The sequence below is a fragment of the Choloepus didactylus genome, chromosome 20 (assembly GCF_015220235.1).
Source record: "Choloepus didactylus isolate mChoDid1 chromosome 20, mChoDid1.pri, whole genome shotgun sequence".
In the NCBI taxonomy this organism is placed as follows: Eukaryota; Metazoa; Chordata; class Mammalia; order Pilosa; family Megalonychidae; genus Choloepus; species Choloepus didactylus.
This window is the reverse complement of record NC_051326.1, coordinates 59,479,151-59,499,642: the sequence shown is the minus strand read 5'-3', so window position 1 is coordinate 59,499,642 and position 20,492 is coordinate 59,479,151. Positions and strand designations below refer to the sequence as shown.

General features: G+C 51.3%; 1 protein-coding gene across 3 annotated transcripts in view; it reads right to left on the bottom strand.

The window, feature by feature from the left end:
• The window catches only part of HPCAL1 (hippocalcin like 1), a 127,163-nt gene extending 107,299 nt beyond the window's left edge, over positions 1–19,864 (bottom strand). The window contains exon 1 of one of the 3 annotated variants that reach the window (XM_037812514.1): positions 19,565–19,864. The gene's annotated coding sequence lies outside the window, so the exon portion shown is untranslated. Of the gene's footprint in view, positions 1–18,688; positions 18,812–19,564 lie in introns of those variants that run through there. The other 2 variants (XM_037812515.1, XM_037812513.1) reach the window with 2 other exon arrangements.
• Between the last annotated feature and the right edge of the window lie 628 nt (positions 19,865–20,492).

Sequence of the window (20,492 nt, the reverse complement as noted above, 5' to 3'; positions counted from 1 at the left end):
TCCCAGGGGTGTCAATCTCCCTGGCAAGCAGGGTATGACTCCCGGGGATGAATCTGGACCTGGCATTGTGGGATTGAGAACATCTTCTTGACCAAAAAGGGGATGCAAAATGAAATGAAATAAAGCTTCAGTGGCTGAGAGATTTCAAATAGAGTTGAGAGGTCACTCTGATGGACATTCTTATGTACTATATAGATAACATTTTTTAGGTTTTAATGTATTGGAATAGCTAGAGGTAAATACCTGAAACTATCAAACTCCAATCCAGTAGCCTTGACTCTTGAAGACGATTGTACAACAATGTAGATTACAAGGGGTGACAGTGTGATTGTGAAAACCTTGTGGATTGCACTCCCTTTTTCCAGGGAATGGATGAATGAGTAGAAAAAATGAGGACAAAAACCAAATGAAAAATAGGTTGGGATGGGGGGATGATTTGGGTGTTCTTTTTTATTTTTATTTTTTATTCTTATTCTGATTCTTTCTGGCATACGGAAAATGTTCAAAAATAGATTGGGGTGATGAATGCACAACTATAAGATGGTACTGTGAATAGTTGATTACACACCATGGATGACTGTATGGTATGTGAATATATCTCAATTAAAACTGAATAACAAAAAAAACCAACACACAACCCAGGCAGGAATTCACTGGCCATTAGCCGAGATGATACAAGAAATCCCATTTACACCAAAGGGCAACCAAGGTGGGCAAAGCAGGCCCACGAGCAGTTTCTTCTGCTTTCCCTCATCTTTACTGTCCACATTTCCCCAAAACATAGGCCGAAAAGCAATACACAATCAGGAACCCCACAATTAACGCACTGATTTTTAAGAAGCACTGAAGTGCCATGTTGGACTTACAGCTGACATGCAACTGTCCCGAAAATGAGGAAGCCGGGGCCAAAGGGCAAGCGACTTTCCCAGGTTCACTGAACAGGTGAGGCTGGTTGAACCCGGCCCTTGGCTCCCCAAGGCTCCCGATCCAGACCCGCAGCTCCATCCACTGCCCCAGAAAGACATTCCCTCAAGGAGGTGGCCCCTGCAGGAATTTCCGAATCACATACTACCTACAGTATACTCCTGTTGCCGTGGCAACCAGTCCTCGCAAGGCTGTGGCTCCACAACCTCTGATTGATCCAGTTCTCAAAAATTAACATTACAATGAAACAGTATTTGCATTTAATTTATTTTAATTGGCTTTTACCATAACTGAAGGTCTTGGGTTCACCCTTAATAACCACAGGGTGAGTGAGTTCTTAATGATGGTGGGGGGGATCATTAAAACGGCAAGACGAAGGCTAATCATTTCAAATTTTCATAATTGGAAAAATCCTTAACTGACTTCTGTACAGTACATTGCTTAATTCTCTCATTTTTTTTTGGAGAAGACAGTAAAGCCTCTCGCGTGTTAAAGTTCATCCTTTAGAATCTGTCCTTGTATTGCAATGAGAAGAGTCCACTAATTCAAGACGTGAAATAGTGACAATGGAAGTGTTATAAGGAAGTTCCAAGAAGACAAGGAATTTTTTTGTCTTTTTCTTCCCATTGATGTATGTCTGGTGCCCAGGAGACTGTGGGGCATGTAGTAGACACTCAATAAATATCCGTTGAATGAATGAATATTGCACTAATTCTCACTAGATGATGCGATAAAGCACTTAGAACAGTGTCGGTTACTTGAGCTGTTGCTGTTTTCATAATAAATGAGGGTGGTTTGTGCCTGGCTAAGGTAGTCCACTGCTGGGTCTATAAAAGATGGGGCCAGGATAAGGGCTGGGGAACGGGTGGAGGGAGGGGAGTGGCCCTCACCTGGGTGCCAACACCTGTAGCTGCCTCGGTCACCCTCCAAGATTCCACTTAAATCCATCTACTGCCGGCCCTGTCGGGACACTGCAGAGAAAGAGGACTGGGGACATGGTTGGCCTTGTTCTCCAGGGGATTCCGTCCATTGGGAAGATTTATATCTGAGAGGTGCCATAAGAGTGACAGTCAAATACAAGGTGGCAGAGGACACATGTAGGAAAGGAATCAACTCAACCTGAGAAGACTGGCTTGCTTCTTAAAGGACGAGTGGGCACCTGCCAGGTGGAGGTGGGTGAGCCCAGAGTCTTTTTTTCTTTATATTCTACTGTCCTCAGCACATTCGGCCTCATGATCACAGGACGGTTGCCCAACGTCCAGCAATCACATCTGCTTCCAGGCAGGAATAAGATGGAGGGACTAAAAGTCTTCTGTCTAAGGCACTGACTTTTTATTCAAGAAGCCTTGAACGAACCCCTCATTTGGAAGAAACTCACTGGCTTCGCCTGACTGGGAAGCGGCTAGGAAGGCTGAACCTCTGGTGTTCCAGCCTCGTAGGGAAGGACAAGTGAAAATGTGGAATAGCAGTTGGGAGAGCCATCCTACAGAATCTTAAGGAGGCCGGGCACACTGCCCCTGGGCATGGTGAGTCAGAGAGATGGCACATTGGTTAGGGTTCTGCCAGCTGCAAGTGACAGAAACGTAACTCCAGCAGGAGTAGGGAAATGGGAGAGGACTGGCAGGAATCCCAGAAGGAGTCAAACAACCGGAGTAGGAAAGAGAGGGGTACAGCCGGGCTGCTGGGGTAGCAGGGACAGGTGAGCACACACCTCAGCTCCTTCTCCTTCTCTCACCGCTGCATATCACCATCACTTTCATTCTTACCTCTCACTCCACACTTGGTGGGAAACGTGGCCAGTGACTTCTCCGAAGCTCTGGAGAGAGGCTCACCGGCTCTCTGGGTCCTGATGACCAATATCCCAGGGACGGGCTTTACTGGCCCATCTAGTTCAAATACCCGACTTCAGGCCAATCCACGGTGGCCAAGGAATAGCGTCATATTTCACAAAATGCCTTTTCCCCGTGGCACCATGTGGCTAAGCAGCAAGGCTAGGGAAAATCACATGTTCAGTGCAGCTGGAGTCTGGTTTTGGCCTTGGCAGAAAAGCAAGCCGGGTTCCCTAGAGATCCAGCCTGTCCAACAAAAAATAAGATGACACCTACCAAAAGGAGACCTGCAGCTGCCTGCACAACCTTTAAAAATGACACCAGTCGTTTGGGGCCTGAGCAACATTCTCTTAGGATTAACAATGAACAAACAAGCAAACAAACAACATACGATCTGGTGGCATGGCTATTTGAACGCTGTTTCACTTTTCTACAATGTGCTCCTTCTTTTGGTCCTTTCCATTCAGTGAACTCTTAAGTCTGGTGGCGGCGGCAGCAGTGGTCACCCCCTTTCCTCCATAACCATATTTCCTACTTCTGTACCCTCTTTCCCCTGCACCTCTCTCCAAAAACCCTGGCCTACTTGTGGTTCCCTAACCTCACAAGATACAGCCTTAACCTCAGGGCCCTGCTATCCTCTGTGCCTGGTGCCCCCCCACAAACCCCTGCTCCCCGAGTTTCACGTGGCCAGCTCCCTCATGTCTTTCAAAGTCTTTGCTCAAATGTCACCTTCTTGATGAGGCCTTCTCTGACCACCCTACTTAAAATTGCATCTCTCACCCACCCCAACCCCAGCGTCCTTCTTGGATTTATTTTTTTTCTATGGTCGTATCACCTTCTAAGTATACAACATTATGCTACAGAGTCTTATTCCATTTATTGTTTGTTGCTCCCAGCTAGAAATATAAGCCCCAAGAGGGCAGGACTTCTGCTTGGGTTGCTATCCCAGCACAGAGCCTAGTACTATATGAATGAATGAGTAAATGAATGAATGAGTGCTCCTCCAAAGAGAGAGTGTTACTCCAGAGCTTTTGTTTGTGGCACAGAAACAAAAGTGCAGGGGCCCAGGGAGAGCAGTAGTTCAAGAACGCCACCAAGGACCCAGAGTCTTTTTTGCTTTATGCTCTACTGTCCTCAGCACATTTGGCCTCATCATCACAGGATGGCTGCCCAACTGCCAGCAATCACATCTGCTTCTAGGTAGGAATAAGATGGATGGACTGAAAGAGCTGGGGCTTTTTCCCTACCTAGAGATTCTCTTTTCTGGCTCGTGTCTGCTTAAACCGACCCTACTAAATGCACAATCTCTTCCCTTGTGGAGTTCTCAACCAGGAGGAAAGATGAGACCCACATTTGCCAGGACCAGAGCCTCATAGATGGCCACCCTGCGGGAGCCGGAGCCACAGTGCCCCAGAAGCTAGAGCCAAGAACTGGCTCCGGGAGGCTTCTTGGAGGGGCCAAAGCAAGGCTGTGAGCTGTGAGGAGGATTTGGGAGGGTGGCAAGACGCAAGAGGGCATCCCGGCTCAGAGGTTACTACGAAGCAGATGTCTCTGTCCTCAGCTGATGGCATCAAAATGAGTGTTTCCTTTCCCCCATAATTCAAAACCCACGACCCGCAGTAGGAGCCTCTGCAGGAGCCAGGCCAGCTCAGTTTGGCAAGCATAAGTCGGATGTGAGAACAGGCACCAAGGATTTTAAACCGCAATCCACCCCCACCCTCTGCCCACACTCCCAACAAAGGTGATTACCAAGTTGGCTGAAGTCTGGGGCAGGTTTCAGGGGAGCTACTTTCTCAACATATGCTCTGATTTAAGCCAAGCTTTACTGCCTGTGTTTGAACAAGTGTTTTTCATCTAAGCGTTAAGTTCCCAGACTTCCCAATTCACAAACAGCAACTCACATCTCTATCCGCAGATGAAAAGTTAAAGGAAATCGGATGCTCCAAGAAGGGCAGAGAGTGAATACAAACGTACAAACGTTTTCCCATTTCCTTTGTGAGGCTCAGACGACATATTCTCCAGGCCTCTTAAGTGCATAGACATCTTCCAGGAGGAAAATGAAAACTACAGGTTTACCCCCAGACCGGGGGAAGAAAAAGGGCAGAAGAGTGAACAAATTTCCACTTGCAGAGCCATAAAGATCTAGCCAGCGAGGAAATCGCTGTTCAGGCACCTGGGCGGCAGGATGGCAGGATGTGAAGATAGAAAGATTATCGACCGTCATGGTAGTGGTGGTCCTTATATTTATATAGCACTTGAGAGTTTGCAGGAGGTTTAATGGTTATCTTTACATCAGTCCTGTGAGGGAGGTTTTATAATTCCCATTTCCCGGGTGAGGAAACATGCTGCGAGGATCCCAGAGGAGACAAATACCTGGCACTGGCTCCAAGAGGGCAAAGGTTGGTGCTGTGAAAGCCTTGGGGAAGGCGGCAGGAGGGTATGGGCAGAATTCATAGGGAAGTGATTTTTTCCCCCTTAAAAAGAACAATGTCTTCACTGTCCATTAGATGGCTAAGAGAGCCAGTGGGGTGTCAAGAAAAGACACCTCTTCTCTTCCATGATGCTCTGAACTGGAGCTACACAAAGGTGGACCGTCTCTAAGCCGGGGAGCACTGGAGAACCGAGAAGTTTGTTTTCTTGTTCAGACCACAGCCCTCCTCCCGGCTACAGGACCAGGCCCCGCCGTCAAATCTGCAGGTGCAGACAGAGGCTGGGCTCCCGTCCAGCTTCCCCACCGTCCCGCTCAGCCCCCAATTCCACTCCCCTCCTGTCCACGGGCTCCTCGGGCCTGGCGAAGGCTGCTGGACTCCCCCACCAGTTAACAACCTCCTGTGAAACTGGCCACTGGCTGCAGAGGTGCTGAATGGACTTCGGCTTACTGAAAATCTACAGAAAGGGGGAGAAAAGCAGATTCTGCCTTTTGCCGATGAAGTGTGTGCAAAGACATACACACGTGGGAGGGGGACAGGGACACCCGCATCCTCCCCCCTCCCCCCCATGTGCCTCCAAGGTTGAGTGTTTGGGAACCCCTGTTTCTGTGGGCTTTGGGCTGGGAGCTGAAGCAGAAAAAAAGGAAAAAGGGAACGACAATGTATTCTACAAGACCGAAAAACTGCAAAGAGCTTTCCACACAGTTAGCCAAGTTTTTGCCTTTCAGAAGCTATTAAATGGGGAGAGACCCAAGAAGATGCACAAACAGGATTTTTGTACTGTATAAAATGATCGTAACCAGACTGATGAGGCACTGTTCTACATTCTAAAGAAAAAAAAATGCCTATGAATAACAGTGGGTCAAACAAAACTGTTGATCTGTATCATCCAACAAGGCGTGTGTCTGTCCATCCCACCAAAGACACCCAAAGAGGTCTGTGGCCACGTGGTTCCGCAGGGGCTGACAGGGCAAGCCGCCATCAGCCCGGGGCTCCCTCCAGGGCCTCCCGCTGTCTTGGGCGACAAACCATAATGTGAGCTTCCCAAGAGCGGGGATGCCAGCTGTCGTCGTCACTGCGGATCCCCAGGTCCCGGATCAGGGCTCGGCACGCATTATATAATTGTTGAATTAACTTGTTGAATTTCAAGGAGTAATCATTCCTCATTCACACCACAGAAAGCATCGCCGGCTTTCTTAAAAGAAATTCTGGTTTGTTGTGGATGGGTGTTTCCCCCGACACCTTTAAGTGTTTCCAGCAGGGAAGGCAGCTTGTGCAGTGTTAATAATTAAGCAAACAGAAACCGAGGGCAAAATTACGTCCGAGGTCACTATGTAGGTCAACCACAATATAGGCCTTTGTTTAGAACAACGTAATTCATGCCCGCTGTTTCGGAAAAATATTGATCACCTACAGTGAGGCTTACTCCTTTTCCAGGACGACAGGGACACCTAGGAAACCACCGGGACACACCCGCTCTCCATGGTAACCCACCTGGCTCGTGATGGGACGCACACTTCCTGCCTCTGTTGTGAATCCTGAGAGCCCAGCATTTTGAAAATAACAATTTCTGAACACTGGAGCCATCCCTAATTTTTTTTTTTTTTTAAATATGTTTTCCTTATGCTGACGATCCTGAAATAATCCACCAGGTGTGTATGGAATTTTGCTGACAAGTCTATTTTGCTTCTCAAGTTCACACATATGGACCAGAACAGCGATGTTTAAAAATCCTGATCCAAGAAACCTGTGACAGGCGCTGAGCTGGTGGCAAAAGCAGCCTCTGACTCCTCACGTTTTATAGCACTCTCATCCACTTGGAGAGGCAGCACAGCCCCCACATCTCTCTCTCTGCTTCGTTCACCCTGAAATTAATCTTTCCTAGTAGCCAAATTATGAAGATGGCTGGCTCCGTCTTCGTAGCTTGTCGTGCTGACTCAAGAGCCTGGACTCAGACAGATTAAGCCTCTGAAAAACGACTGGGGATAAAAGCAGAAGAAGCTTCTAGAAGAATGCCACTGAAAGTCAGACATGGCCCTAAGGTGGGCTGAGAGGCCCAGCCCACAAACATCGCCATGCCAACACTGGAGCCAGGAGAAGCACAGGAAAAGAAGAATCCCAGGGGTCTTTGGATCTGCCGGGGGCCCAAGACTCACGGGTTTCAGTCTTGGGGGGCTCGCGAAGGAAGGGCAGCGGGATGGGGAGCAGAAAAAGGTTTGGTTTTTTTTTTTTTGTTTTTTTTTTTCCCCAAAAGGGAGCTGACAAACATTAGCCTGGTGGACAAACAGTAAGGAGGAGGGCCCACAGGGCAAACATTTGCTGGTGAGAAAGAGGGCAGGGACAGTGAAAAACAAAAGCAGGGACTGGCAGTGGGAGGCCACCAAACCACTTCTTTAAAAACCCAAGGTTAAAACAGCAAGAGCCAGGAAGCCTGCTTCCAGGTCAAGAAACAATGTGAGCCCTCAAATTCCAGTAAATAAGAAAAGAAACACATCCTAGATGATAAACAAATGAGCCCGACACTCTACCATATTGAAAAGGTGAATTTCTGGAAAGACTCAGAACATTTTTCTTTATATTCCAGTTAATAAATTGGTTCAAAACTGAATTTAGATGAGATTAACAACTTCTAATGATAGGTTATGATAAATTTCCATTAATTCAAATAATCACACCTATAGAATATGTGGGTTCCAGCCAGTCTGACTACAAAAAAGAGAGTTTGCTAAACAAATTAAGAAAGAAAACAAAGTTTTCAAAGGAATGGGTTCCTGGAGTTCCTTTTAAAACTTTGAAATTGCAAAAGTTAATACACACTCATTGGTGAAATTTTGGACTGTAGACAAATAGCAAAAAAGTAGCAAAGAGAAATCACCCAGGACTCCATTAGGTTTCTTTCTTTCCCATCTATTTTCTGACTTTTTTTTTTCTCCCAAACATAATTGAGATGAAATTGTCCATATAATTCTCTAACTTGCTTCCCACCTTCCATATTTAAGAGAAGCATTAATTGGATTATTTTCAACTCCTTTAGCAAATACCCAGTACCTTTCTGCCACTAAAATGCTAAAGTCAAGGAATTCTCAGTAACTCATTAAAAAAACCAATTTAAGGCAAAATCTGGTCAGCGGTTTGCTTTACTATATATACTTCTGTCTGAAAATACAATCACTTGTTTTCTGCAATACTCCCCGAATCCTGACTTTTCTGTAATTCACAGTTATTCAAAACCAGAAGTTCAGTCTACCAGCTTCTACGACGAGCAGCAAGTGCCATGGCCTCCCAGTAGGAAGATAAAGACATCATCATAATGAGGATGACAACATCCTCTGCAGCACTTTCTTGTTGGTGGCCTCTTAAGGGAGTAGGAACCAGCTTCTAAATAAGGCATCCGAGCTAGAGCATGAGAACTCAGCTCCATTAATTGAAACCCTCTTTTGAGAGCCCATGGCCTAGGTTCCACTGAAATCATTTGTCCCCAAGTCTGTCTCTTCCTATATACCTAGAGACCCTGTTGTAACCTCCTATTCCTTACCAGGGAGTACTGTTCTTCCTATAGCACAGGAAGTTATAAGGAAATGCTGATGGATGGATGGATGGACGGACGGATGGATGAAACAAGAGTTTACTTCCATTCTAACTTCAGCACCTTCCTGCCTTCATCCCTTGATCCATGATCCAAAAATCTGTTCCTGAATATTGTCGGTTTCTTCTGACTTATAATGTCAGCTCTTAATATGGCAATTGCTACGGTGTCTGGGTTTCCTACAAGAGGTTCATTTTTTTTTGTAGTCGGTTTAGCTATGAACTGTGCAGCTGGAGGATCACAGAAAGAAAAAAAATACATCACAAGTAAGCTGGCCCTCCCAATCCCTCCTGGCCCCTCAGGCTTGTAAAGCAAGCCCTTCAGGGATAGGTGTTAAGTTTTTAAATAATTCCATTTGCAAAATCCCCCAGACAGAGGGTTCCACCCACCACCCTACAGCCGAGGGAAGTGGATGGTTGAGTCACACATCTGGGCATCCACTGTGTTCCAGGCTCTGTGCCAGGAATGGGGGCCACAGGACCCTGCCTGCAAAGAAGCCCCCCACTCAGGGAGCGGAGTACGTGCACAGCAAGGCTGACTACTGGACGCCCAAGCAGCAAGATCAGGCTCTGACCAGTGCCAGAGGGGAGAGGCAGCAAAGGGCCTGGAGAATGTGGTTGGGGGATAGGGGGATGTAGCAATTTGTTCTCCTTACAGGGGCAAAGGAGAGCTTCACAGAGGAGGTAACACCGGCTCACTCCTGGGCATGAAAGAGTGGCTGAGATTTTCCCCTGATCTGGAAGATGAGTGAGTCTCATGGGGCTTCTTTCAGAATCACACTCCACCATCCATCCATTTGGACTCACTCTGCCTACATCTTCCTACCCTAACTTCCCTCTGTCTCTCCCCCAACAGCTAGGGAGTCCTCAGAGAATAGCTAGGGAGGCAGGAATGGGCGGGAAAGGCAGTGGCCAAAATGTTGGGAAGCAATGCTGTGACCGGATGATGATGATGGTGATGATGATGGTGGTGACATGATGGTGGTGGGTGGAGGTGGTGATGGTGATGGTGGTGGTGGTGATGATGATGGTGGTAGTGGTGACAGTGATGATGGTGGTGGTGGTGGGTGGTGGTGATGATGATGATGGTGGTAGTGGTGGCTGGTGGTGATGATGATAATGGTGGTGTGGGTGATGGTGGTGGTGACGTGATGGTGATGGTGGTGGTGCTGGTGGTGCTAGTGCTGGTGGTGGTGGTGGTGATGATGGTGGTAGTGGTGATAGTGATGATGGTGGTGGTGGTGGTGATGGTGATGATGGTGATAGTGGTGGCTGGTGGTGATGATGATAATGGTGGTGTGGGTGATGGTGGTGGTGACGTGATGGTGGTGATGGTGATGGTGGTATGGGTGATGATGGTGGTGGCAGTGTGGCAGTGGGCGATGGTAGTGGTGGTGGTGGTGATGATGATGGTGGTGATATGATGGTGGTGGGTGGAGGTGGTGATGGTGATGATGATGGTGGTGATAGTGATGATGGTGGTGGTGGTGGGTGGTGGTGATGGTGATGATGGTGATAGTGGTGGCTGGTGGTGATGATGATAATGGTGGTGATGGTGGTGATGGTGATGATGGTGATAGTGGTGGCTGGTGGTGATGATGATGGTGGTGATGATGGTGGTGATGGTGGTGGTGATGGTGGTGGTGGTGACGATGGTGGAGGTGGGTGATGATGATGGTGATGGTGATGATGGTGGTGGTGATGATGGTGGTGTGGGTGACAATGGTGGTGCGGGTGATGATGATGACGACGGTGATGCTGCTGTCCTGGGGAGCCAGTCACTGCTCAGGACAAACCGCAGGGGGAAGGAGCTACAGGCCACAGTGGGATCTGAACCCTGCCTGAGGGTTCCCGGCTGAGAGAACCTGGAATTCCCGAACTGCCCTACCCCTCCCTCAGCCCTCCCTTCATTCCCAACATCAGTGAAAATAAATTCCCAAGTGCACAGGCTTTCGCCTTCCAGCTCTGAGAACAATCAGCCAGAGCACATTGATTTTAGGTCAGGTAAGAGCATATCACCAAAAACACGTGCTAATAAAAGAAGCAAATCTTTATCCCCGTCTTCAGAGAGAAAGAAGAGGGAAAAACACCCCCCCGAAAATGAGAATAATTCCTACATGTCAAAGGTTTGGCATGAAGGAAAACAGTCTGAGCATCTGTCCAAGGCCTGTTTCTACTTTTAATTAATGAGAAGAGAAAAGACACCCAAAGAGGCCAAAGCATCCACCACATTTTATCTCCCACCCCTGGAAGCTGAGCCCCGGCCAGACACACAGTGCAGACTGCGTCACCAAGCATGGAATCAGCACTGCAACAATGGGAGGATTTTTAATAAAGCCACATCCCTGCCACTGCCACCACCACGCTTTGGCAAGGGCTGAGAGAGACAGAGAGAAAGCCACCAGCCCTGCCGCCCACGGCCCCACCTCGGCCCCCCCACCACCACCCCCAAGTCAGGGCAGGCTTTTCTGGACATTCCCCCTCATTCTGCCAGGAGCGACTCTCCAGCCACACACGATAAATACAGAAAATTACACCACGCTGCAAACGATTTTTTTTTTTTTAACCAAGGTGATCGATTTCAGGGATTCTCGTTTCCCTCCAAAAAACCGATTCCAGGGCAGCAAATAGAGAAGGCTGGGGCAACAGGGAAGAGCGGGAAGCTGGGGTCAAATCTGTTTTCTGGAAACATCCGTGAAAAGCCCAGAAAGGAAGCAGAGATCAGAGCATGGGCTGCTGCAGGAGCAAAGCTGTACTCTCTACCTGCCAATGCCGGAACCGTGTTTCTACGAGCGTTCCCAGGAACCCTCCTGTCACCGCCAGCACACAAGCACGCATATCTGCAACTCAAGCGCTTTCCAAGCACCCACAAAGGGAGGGTATAACGAGGTCTGGGCCTCGCTGCGTGAGAGGAATAAGCTCCACATCTCTGGGCAGCCCCCCACTTCCAGGACCCTGAGCGGGGGAGGGTGCCACTTACCCCAAAACGCAGCCCTTTCCCTGGCTCCTTTCTGGGCTTGGTACACATCAGCTGCCCAGGCCCTGAAATCTCAGCCACTACAACGCAGGTTCGAAATGGGTCTAATGAACCCGGATTGGAAAAGAAATACCTTGTAGCAGAGGAGGCATCACCACCCAAGAATGCTTTAAATAATAACGGAAGCATATGAATGACCACCTGAAGACTCAAAGACTCAACTGGGTTCTCGGCAGCCGTGATTTCAAAATCCGACTGGTTGAGAAGGGCCCGGATCCCCACTTTGGATGGGGACAAACTCAGGCTCAGAGAGGCTCACCCAGAGAGCAAAATGAGAGAAAAGAGGCCTTAACCCCAGCACCCTGATCTGCAATTCTGCAAATGAGGCTCAAACATCTCTGTTCAGTGTCCACGGCGGAAAGCTCTAGACATCCGTGGAAGCCGGGCCCCGTATGTGACCTGGCGACGATGCACCAGACCCAGAACTAAATTTCTGCATCCGAATTTCCACAGCCGTAAAAAGAGGTCTCTTCCTCTGCTAACCATCTTCAAAGAGCAGAAATAAGGCAAGGAGAGAAATTCTTCTGAAAGGCTCGGGGCAGGGAAGTGCCCAGTGCCCATGTACACAGCTCCTCCCGCCCTCTGCTGATTTCCCAGGAGGTCACCCCTTATGTACATATTTATTGAGCCATTTCTACCCGCTCGGTGCCGAGCCAGGTCCCTGGAAAATGATAATGTGCCATGCAGCATTCAGGCCCTAAAAGGGGTGTACACTACGTGGGCAGGGACAACCAGACAAGCTCAGGAAACGCAGATCACCAGCCCGGGAGACACCACACAAGGGCATACAGGTACTTACCTACATGGGGCGGAATTTGTGGTCTGATTTGTGGCTCTGCTACTTTATGGCTGGTGGTCTTGAGCCACTTATTTTGTTCTGGGCCTCCTCGGTTTTTTTGGTTGTTTCCTTAAAAAAATGGGTTTAATTCCATTTGCCTCACGTGTTCCAGCTGAAACAATATAAGGTACGTAGCAGGTGACATTGCATCACCTGACCATGTCCCCCACCCTTTAATTGAGACCCCAGGACCTTACTGGACACTAAGGAGTTGCATGAAAGAAGGTGAGGAAGGCAGCTTCAGTTAGCTCAGCAAACATTCTCTGGGTATCTCGTGGGTGCTCAGCGCTGTGCTAGGTGCACAGATAAGAAGCTCAGTAAGATTTGTCCACCGTTTTGCAGGGAGAGGGAAGTGCTAAGTATGCAGATCTTTCATCTGCGCCAAGGGAGGAATTAATCCTAACTGGAAGAATCCAGTTAGGGAAGGGACCCTTGAGCCAAACCTGTAAAAGGACAGGTAGGAAGATAAGGCAAATCTACAGACACAGGGCAGATGGGTGGTGCCTGGGGCTGGGGACAGGAGCAGGCAGTGACTGCAGGTGGGTGCCGGGGATGCTTTGGGGATGACAGCAATGTTCTAAAGTAGAATTCTGGTGACAGCTGCAAAACTCTGTAAATTTACGGAAAATCATCGTATTGTATGCATAAAATGGATAAATTTCATGGCATGCAAATTATATCAATAAAGCTGTTTATTTGATTTTACTTTTTTTTTTTTTTTTTTTTTTTAGAGGATGTGTAGGAGTTTGATAGGTAAAAAAAAAGTCTGAGTGGGAGAGAAGAAGGAAAACAGCCTGAGCAAGCTGGCCTTCCTTCACTTCCTGGGTGCCATCTCCCACCACCCCACTGCCTCCCAGCCCCCTCCCAGCCAACTGTACCCTGTTCTCTGGGAAGCCTCCAAGCCCCTTGGCCCGAGCTAGGAGCTCCCCGTCACAGCACCTGTCAAGCTCTATGGGACTGGCTTGTCTGGTGATCTCTGCAGCCCTGCACCCCAGTCCCCAAGCCCCATGGGCAGGGGTGAGTCGAAAATCAAACAAGGACACTGTAGGTGCTCTAAAGAACACTTACCAAGGAATCAAAAGAGTCAGGGAGGGCAGCAGGGCTGGGAGAGGAAGGTGTGGAATCTGTCTTTTAAAATCTGCGCTAATGTAAAAATCTATTCCAAGGAGTTAATAATAGAGGGGTATATGGGGAAAACGCACCTATCACAAACATAGACTATAGTTAACAGTAATATCTGAATATTCTTTCATCAACAGTAACAATGTACCACACCAGTGCTAGGGGTCAATGATAGGGGGATATGGGGTGGGTGTAGGATGTTTTGAGTTTTCTCTTTTTTTTAGGGGTGGGTGGGTAATGAAAATGTTCTAAAATAGTGGTGATGAATGCACAGCTATGTGATGATACTATGAGCCACTGACTGTATACTTTGGATGGATTGTACGGTGTGGGCATATATCTCAATAAAATTGCATTAAAAAAAAAAGTGTGTGCAGACAACAGCATGACTGTAGTGAAGCACCTGGAAGCCAAAGTCCAGGTGACGAGAAGACGAGGAGGCAGTGGGGAGGTGGGAGAGAGGCCAGGGCAAGGGGGAGCGGTGCCAAGACTCAGCAAGCAATCAGAGGCATGGCATAAAGAAGGGGAAAGAACCCCCCAAATCCTCCAGGACCTCTAGCTTTTAAAAAAGTGAATAGAGGAGGAGGCCCCTTCACCATGACAGCTTGGGTGAGGGAGAGCTGGGTCGGGAGCCCAGGAGAGAAGCCCAGACTGGCGTCGGTGCCAGGGAGCAGGCGTGGGGGCAGGTGCGCTCAGCTGGGGGGACCTCAGGAGGCGAGAGGAGACTGGAGCTCTGGAGCACGGTTCGAAACACCCCAGGGCACCTAGGACAGTGCCTGACTGAGGGGACACCTTGCTCGTTGCAGGGGAACACAGTGCAAGGGAAGGTTCATTTCGGCTAGGGGAAAGGGGCATCGAGGCTGAATCCACCGACTTCACGAGGGGTATCATGCACCCCTTCTCCCCGCCTCCACAATGCCCCATTCCTTTCGTTGGGCTGATGGCAACCTTAACCAAGGTCCGGGAGGCTTCCCTACTTAGCCAAGGGTCAGAGATCCACACCCCCAGCTCCTTAGGCTGACCCCAGCACCCGTCCCCCAACACAGCCTCTCTTGGCTTCCTGCCAACCTGGGTTGTATCTCAAATGCTAAAAAGAAACAAATACCCAGAATACACAGTCGCCTGGATTAGCAGGCGCTGGGATGCACTTGGGTTATGAAGGTAACTGAAAACAGCCCCCAAAGAAGGCATCTTTCTCGGTCCTGATGCGGGTCGGGCAGTGCTGCAGCACCATGAGAGCCTGAGAGCTCTAGGAACAACATCTTTAGTTCACCTGATCTCATAAATGCAGAGATGCGACGCTTCGCCTCTGAAATTCAATTGTAGTTGAAACGACGTGGCCAAGGCAGAGCTCTCCAAAGGATTTACTGTGCTTTTCAGATGATAGAAAAAAAATTATTTAAACGTGCACCTTTCTCATCAGCATCCACAAAATGTTCCCCTTCTCAAATTGTATCCATTACCTTTAGTTTTATTAAAACATGCACCACTAGATTCCAACCAATTTTTTCTTTTTGGAAAGTGATTCGAAAGAAACTTTTTTTTTTACATAGGGCAAGGGGCCTCAAATCCATGTACTATCTCCATGTATAATTACCTTTCTGTCATCTCCTGATTAGAAACTCAGCCAAAAAGAAAAAGCACAAGAGTGACACGAGATTCACAGTCACACAGGCTTAATGGGAGACAGAAAAACACTAAAGAAGCCCAACGAGACTGTGGGAGAATCGTGAGCCCCAAAGCAGCACGTGATTAAAATCTAAAACCTTCTGCTCAGCCTAACTGCAAACGCGCCTTCCTTCCCCAAACACAATGACGTCAGGTGCTGACAAACTAGCAAATGATACATAATCCTCCATCAAGTCCAGGCTGGCAAGTCGTATCAATTGAAAGCATCCTCCCTCCACAAATTTAGGACTTGCTGGAATTCTACGTTCTAATATAAATACGATCCCAATCTAGAGAAAATGTCAGCTGCCAAGTAGCTTAATCTCTGGTGCCAAATCAACCTTGGGACTAGTTGTCACGATTCCGGATTATCCCTGGTTCCCAAGTGACCTTGGCACGCCACCACTTAGGAGTAGCAATATAAGGTTTTAGGAGAGGTTTGGGGAAAAGAAATCGAGTGAAGGTTTGCACAAACTCTCAACACAGGGTTCCATGTGAATGGTTACCCTTGGAAGTGTGCAATGCAGAACTGGAAGGAGGGGCGGCCCATGCCCTGGAGGACAGCACTGCCACTTCCCCAGGATGAAATCTCTCCATTAGCCGGGGAGAGGAGGCCCCCGGGGCGGGTCACACGAAAGGCAGCCCGCCTTGTCCATCAGCAGCTGGTGTTTCTCATTCTGCACAGCCTTGTGGCCAGAAAGGAGGACGAAGATAAATTCCGAAGGAATTTTGTCCCGGTTAGTTCTTTTAGAATCTCTCTAGGAGGTTTTGTTGGAAACGAACGGGTCCTTGGCTCGAGTCGGGGCAAACCTCTTCCGATTCTGGAATTTTTTTACTTGTCCTGGTTTCTCCACAGGCTGGATGATTTTCCGGGCTTCAGATTCCCAATACCAGATCTCCCGAATTATCTCACATAGGCATCTATTTTCCTCCCTACAAAAGGGTAAATACAGAACCCAAAGGAAGCAGGCAAGGCTAGAGAATGTGGCGACACAGCCCATGAGAGAGAGGCAGATGCTTCGGACATTCCCTCTGGCACATTATCCAATAAAACCCCGAGAGCTCAGTAATCACAGGCCCTCTCAAAAGCCGAACAGAAATAGATCTGGGGCCAAAATCCTGGTTTGGTTGAGACAAAGGGCTGGTCTTTGCTAAAGGAAAATAAAATAAAAAACCTTTTCAATCTGTCTTCTGAGCACAGAAAGCCAGACTGATATTTGAAAATATCATTATGGAATCCAATTATGAGACGAGAGTAGGTTCCAGATCAAAAGCCCATCTCTCTTCTCGAATATAAAATCATTTTTGGAAACAGAAAGCAAGTTGCATTCTAAGCGTGCCCCTGACACCAAACCAGCATGAAAAATTAGCCTAAGTTCTCATACGCTGACATCACTGTTGGGATCTCAGCTTCAAGCCTCGATGGAGACAAATCAACGGAACCGAACCAGAGGCTGCCTCTGTCCGTGTGTCACAAAAGCCTGCCAAGCATAGCAGCTTCCCTGAAAACACGAGCTGGAGGGGCACTTGATACTTGGGAAACATCCGATACCCAGACAAAGCCAGGGTTCACTGCTTCCTCAGACCCGACCACGGCAATGCTCCATTTTGAGAGCCTCCTAGACAAATGAGATCTGCTGTAACCCTGGTTAAATGTTATTTGTTTTTCCAACTGGGAAGGGACTTCTTGGCACAAACCACAGAGAAGAGGGAAGGAACCACCTACCTACGGCCAAAGGGGGGCAGGGGCCCGGGCAGCCCTAGGCGGCTGCCTTCCTGGGTCGGAGGGAATGTTGGGGTGCGTTCAGCAGGACTCGCCCTGAGAGCTTCGTTCACATTCTCTGCTGTTCAGTTTTACAGGCAGCAGGTTTCAAAACTAAATACTTTGGAGGAAGGGTCCCACCGGACTTTTCGGGCCTCCTGGCTGACTCAAAGGGTCGTTAGATTTCAGGAACTGGGGGGGTGGGGGGTGGGGGTGGGGTTGGAGAGGGTCCAACGCCAAGCCCCAAGGCAAGACTTGCCCTCTTGGCAAACACCTTCCTCTAGGTGGAACCTGGCGTTGGCTGGGAGCAAAGGTACCAGGCCCGGGTCGGAGGTGCACGGCGAGGCCGACCTCCGTCTCCGCGGGGAGCGCCACTTTCCCGCCGTGGCTCTCGGATGCTACGAGCTGCACGCCCCCCGGGACTAAGCACTTGTTGAACAAAAGGACTCCAGACTTCCAGCAACCGCTGCCTTTCCGGCCAGAAGAGGGACCCCCGCTGGTGCGCTGGAGGCTTCAGGGCTGGAAAACCAGCCGGCTCTCGGCGCGGCGCGCTCCTGCAAACTCCCGGGCTGCGCCGGCCTGGGGGTGCGGCAAGGAGCCAGCGCACCAGGCAGCTGAAACTTTCTCGAATCTCGGCGCTTTCGCATTAAGAGCCGTGACAGATGCACAAAACACGCCCAGGGGAGAGGGGAGAGCCCCACCCACGATAAAGCACACACAAAAAAAGGGGGGTGGGTGGGTGGGAGGAATGAGAGCTACTAATCCAGTTCCCATAGCACCTACTAAGCGCCAGGCCCTAGAACAGGAGCTATCGTTCGTGCGTTCTCCTTTAAATATCATGACAGCCCCCGAAGAACTGCCCCCATTTTTGCCCCCATTTTAAGGTGGCGTGTCTGGTCCAGGTCGCAGCGCAGGTAACGGCGAGGCCAGGGCTCCTGACCGCGGAGCAGATCGCTGACGCACCGGCCCCTACCCTGGCTGGAACCCACAGGCGACCCACGTGTGCTTGCGCGGACCTGCCCATGGGGCGCGCGCTTCCCTGTCGCCCGTCGCGGCTCCCCACCCCCCACCCCCCGGGCTCCTGCGCTCCGCACTGCGCCGGCCAGCGGGGACCGCGGGGCCTCGGCGCCCTGCCCGCCGCCCACGCCCACCCCGCCATCTCCCGCCCGGCGCACGGCTGCTCACACGCGACACCCACCCGGTACCGGCACCCACGAGTAACGGCGCCCCGACACACCGTTCCACAAACGCAGGTAAAAATGTGCACCCCCAAATCACACACACGGATCCCCACGAGGACACGCCGTTCCAGAGATACACCACTGGCCCGCGGTCACACACAACTCCACCCGCGCAGAGGAACACAGGCAACCCCCCCAGCACACACAAACACACAGGCACGCACGCAGAGAGCCACGACTGCAGGCACACGCGGCGCACACCGATGCACACGCCCGCGAACCCCGCAGTCCCCGCAGCCCGCCCCTTCCTTACCGGGTCCGGTGCAGGACGCGCTCCGCTGGTTCCCGAGCCCAAGTTGCGGCGCCGGCAGCGGCAGGACGGCCGCGGGCCGCTGCGCCGGGACAGGCGCGCCCAAACCGCGAGGGACGGCTAGGAGCGCGGGCCTCCGTGCGCCCGCGACCGCCGCGCCGGCCCTGCGCTCATCGCCGCCCAGAAGGACAAAAGGAAGCCGGGCGGCGAGGGGAGGAAGCGAGGTGCAGGCGCCCAGCCAGCCCGTCCGTCCGTCCGTCCGCCTTCTGCTGCCGCCGCCGCCGGCCAGCCAGACCCGGGAAGGGAGGGGCAGGAAGGCGGGGCCCGGGGGCGGAGCACGCGGCCGGGGGCCGGGCCTGGAAGCGGGCGGAGCCTCGGACCGCCCCGCCCCCAGCCAGTAGCCCCGCCCCCCCGCCGCTCCGGCCGCGCCCCCAGCCCGCGGCACCACCGCCCCGCCCACCGCGTCCCCGCCCCTAGCCCGGGACCCTGCGGAGCCCGCCGCCCCCTTCCTGCTGGGCCGCACCGCCCCGGCTCCCTCTCCTCTCGGCCTGGGCCTTGCCGGGGTCTCCCCCGGCCCCCCAGGGCATGTGGCGCGAGGGACGCGGCAGGGGCGGGGCCGAGCACCGAGCCGCCCCCCGCCCCAGCCCTCCGCCCCCGCCGGGCGGGTGGGGGAGAGGCCGCGAGGCGGGCCCGCCCCCCTCCCCCGCGCCCCGACTCCAGGCCTCAGCCGGAAGTGCGGCCCGGGCGGCCTAGCAAGGGGAAGAGGCCGGAGTCGCCCAGGGACCCCTGGCGCCCAGCTGCGGACCCAGCCCCGGCCGCCGGGCGGGCCCCTTGCCATTGCCCACCCCGCCCGCAGCCCCCCGTGCTCGTGCCACCAACCTCTCCACGCCTCTTTCAAGGGAAGAGCCGAGCGCTGGGAGAAGGGCGACCTGGGTTTCGGTTCTGGGGACCTTTGCAAACTCACTGTGCCCTTTTGGCAAGTGCCTTAGACTCCCTGGGTCTCCGCTTTCCTCCGGTAAAATGGGCGGGAAGGAGAACCGGGATCTCGAGGGTCCTTCTTCCGTGACCTCAGTTTCCTTGTTAAGGAAGGAGCCTGGTTGGTCACTTAATTCTCAGGGTCAAGGTGGCCCAGGGAGGGGCAGTCTGGCGTTTCCTGCAGGCTTTGCCCAGCCCATACCTACTGCACTTGCAGGGGAGGGCAGGAATTAGGAACTGTGCTACGCGGATCCCCGCACCCGAGCAGCTCCTGAAAATGTGGGCCCTAGAGGAGCAAACATCCACACACACACCCCCCACCGCCCGCCCCAAACATCACCCAAGAAAGGTAACCACAGAAACAGCCGGAAATGTGGAGCTGGCTGTTCATATTAGGCTGAGACAAAACTGTCTTTCTCGGCTCTCTGGGGGAAAACTCAAATCCCTTCTGCAAATCCTCCTCCTCAAAAAGCACTGCGAGTGAGCTCCTACTACTCGGGAGGTGTCGGGAGAGAAGCGGATGGTGGAGCGGTTTGGTCCAGGGACTGGGCCTGGAGGCTTGCAGTGAAGGGGGTCTGAACCCAGTATCCTACCCCCCTCTCCCCCTTCTCCCCTGTAGGCAGAATAGCAAAACTCAACCTGGAGGAACTTGGTCTCCTCATCTGGAGGGCTGTGAGGATCAAATGAAATAGTGACTGAAAATGTCGGGAAGGCTGGAGTGATACTCTAAGGAGCCAGCTCTGGTCCCCTAGGAATACAGACTCTTTCCTCTTTAGCAGGGACAGTAGCCAGGGCCATTCATTCCGTGCTACCCCAGCAGGTGCCCGGTGCA